Source organism: Helianthus annuus, chromosome 11, assembly GCF_002127325.2.
Source record: "Helianthus annuus cultivar XRQ/B chromosome 11, HanXRQr2.0-SUNRISE, whole genome shotgun sequence".
Classification (NCBI taxonomy): Eukaryota; Viridiplantae; Streptophyta; class Magnoliopsida; order Asterales; family Asteraceae; genus Helianthus; species Helianthus annuus.
Genome location: NC_035443.2, coordinates 37,161,816 through 37,165,001, shown reverse-complemented (window position 1 = coordinate 37,165,001; position 3,186 = coordinate 37,161,816).

The window sequence follows — 3,186 nt, the reverse complement described above, 5'->3', positions numbered from 1 at the left end:
TCGGATAAAACCCTTGTCTAACAACTCTTGAAGTTGTGTCGACAGTTCTTGCATCTCAGACGGAGCAAGTCTATAGGGTGCCTTAGCCACTGGCGCGGCGCCTGGAACTAAGTCAATGCGAAACTCCACTTGCCTTTGAGGTGGCAATCCAGGCAAGTCTTCAGGAAAGACTTCTGGATATTCCCTTACGACAGGGATGTCTTCGATCTTTGGCTCAGCAGCCTTCTTATCTACAATGTGTGCCAGAAAAGCAACACATCCTTTCTGCAAACACTTTCTCGCTTTCAGGCAGCTAATAATCCTCAACGGCGTCTCACGCTTCTCTCCGTGAACAACAATGGTCTCACCATCTTCGGTCGGGATACGAACGACCTTCTCATGACAAACTATCTCGGCCTTGTTACTCGATAACCAATCCATTCCTACTACCACGTCGAAGCTTCCCAACTGGACTGGTAGTAGATCTAGAGCGAACTCACGCTCTCCCAATTCGATTACGCAACCTCGAATCACCTCACTAGCTTCTACTAACTTCCCATTCGCCAATTCAATCGAGTACGGAGTATCTAACTTACTAGCGGCTAAACCAAGCATATTCTTAAATTCTAGTAACACGAAGCTATGATCGGCACCAGTATCAAACAAAATAGATGCAAAAGTTTTGGTTGTTAAAGAACGTACTAGTAATCACGCCTGGATCCTGGCATGCTTCACAAACTCCGATGCTGGGTGTTCTTTCACGGTCTTGTTTCAACTTCGGACATTCTCTCTTAAGATGTCCAATGTCCCCACAATGGAAGCATCCTAGCACTCGGCCATTTCCTTTCCTGCTTCCACCTTGAGCGTTGTTACGATTTTCTCCTTGTTTGGGACTCTTCATCCCACAACCATCCTTGTTATGCCTTTTCCTCCCGCACCTAGGCTTCCGACATCCACATTCATGGTGATATTTGCACCCAGCACGTCTTGCTTTAGCTTCTAAGCAAACCTTATCATTGGCCTGTCTGTTGTTAGGGCAATCTTTCTTGAAATGCCCTTTGTCTCCGCAGTCAAAACAACCTCGAATAGATCTTTGTTCATCATTATTTGTTCGGGTATCTTCGGTAAGCTTCCTTTTGTTCTTTCTAGATGACTCTACCTGAGTCTCCCTATCAGGGTTTGCAAGTTTTTCTAGTCTAATGGCTTCCGTAACGAGTGCCAAGCCCATCTTACTTGCAGCCATAGTTGTTGGTGGCGTAGATGCTGTCATTAAGCTCAGGACTTGAGGTGCCAATTCCCAAATGAAATGTCCTAGTTTCCTCAATTCTGGTTCCACCAAGTACGGAACTACTCGTGCCAAATCATGAAGTCTTTGCATGTATTCCAACATTTTCGGACCTTCCATTATCAGGCTCTGGAATTCACCTTCCAACCACTGTGTTTCTGTTTGGTTGCAATACTTCTTACGCATTATTCCTTTCAACTCATCCCAAGTTAACGCGTATGCTGTAGTTAGGCCCATTATTCGAACTTGAAGATTCCACCATAATCGAGCTCCATCGTGAAACAACTCAGAAACGTATGGGACTTGTTGTTCTGGCGTACAACCACTCATTCGAAAGATGGATTCCAGACTTTCAATCCATTTCACAAAAGCTATGAGTGCCATCGAACTTCGGAGGCTTGTAATTGAGGAAGTGCCAGTAGGAACAACCGTTATTTTCTGAGGTGCCTCTGCTAGGTTCGGAGCGTAGGGCCTCGTGCTGTGATATAGCTGCAGCAATTATCTCTTGAAGCTCCGCCTCTGAGGTGGGCATGCGCATTTCGCGTCTTGGTGGCATCTTCTAAAAGATGTTTCACATAGGTTAGGTCGTAGCAGGTAAAATGTACGTATGTATTCAACAATATCAGCACATAACATCTCATGCTATCAATAAATCAGCCACATAACATCTCATGTCATAGAACATAAACCATAGATCAAACATCACAAGTGATGAGAATACTACGATTGCATTACCACAAATCGAGACCACAATGTCAAGCTTATATGTACATAACTGTATCATACAACAATAGTGACTTAGTAGGGGACGACCCTAGGCAAGTCGTGTGATTTCTGGACATGTTAAGGAATCTCGGGTCTCTCCATTTTCAAATTCCAGAACTCCACCTTAAGCTTCTGAATTCCAGTCCAAGAACAACATTTCTTCTCAATCATTTCCTTGAGCTCGTCCCAGCTCAGTGCATAAGTAGCATCCGTGCTAAGGGCCTGAACATGATGGTCCCACCATGAGAGTCTGCCATCTAGTAATGACCTGGAGGTAAAGGTATCACTCCATTTGGGGCGAACAGTTTGTCTTTCTTAGAATGGAGTCAATCTTTTCGGGCCAACGAACAAATGCAATGGCGCTTTCTGTTTCGTCGAAGTTCAAAGGCTTGCAGTTTAGGAACTGCTTATAGGTGCGGTCAGCTAGGGATTATTTCCAATAGTGCCATTGTCGTGCTAAAAACGGAGAGCTTCATGTCGTGCAATTGCCTGTGAGTTGCGTTTTTGCAGCTCGGCTCCTATCCTTGGCAACATACTGGTGTTTGTGTCACGCCTGGGTGGCATTCTCTTCTGCCGGAATGGCATGAAGTGGGTTAGACAACTTTCCAATTGTCTATAAGATGCATAGCACCGTAAGCCATCATGTACTCACCCAATTTTACACATAAATATACTCTATGTATGGGTGGGGAAATAAATTTTCTGAGCCCTCACATAGGCTTGCCAATTTGGCTTGTTGTTTGAAATAGAATGAACTCGAGGCTTCATCGCCTTGGTCATTCGTGTTTGAGTTATTTCCTGCTACATTGGTTTTCATTAGCTTGACCCGCAGAGTCCACCAGGATTTCTGTGCACTACAAGTCGATATTACGTGGGCCCCCGTAATAATAAATTATCTTGCACAGTTACCCCAAATTTTCTCTCGTCCAAGCAGATGATCAACCAAGGAGTAACAGCAGGTGCATTGGCATGAACAAGGTCATGCTCCAATGCGGTGTTAGGAGCAACGCCTGGCTCAGGGGCCATGGCTGGCTTCGAATCAACAAATTCCATCTCAAAATCAGCTGGATTAACCATCACAGGGGGTTACAGGATCCCCCAAGGGCTGGTCTAAGTGTATGAACTCAAGGTCATGGTCTGGATCAACACCAGGTGGA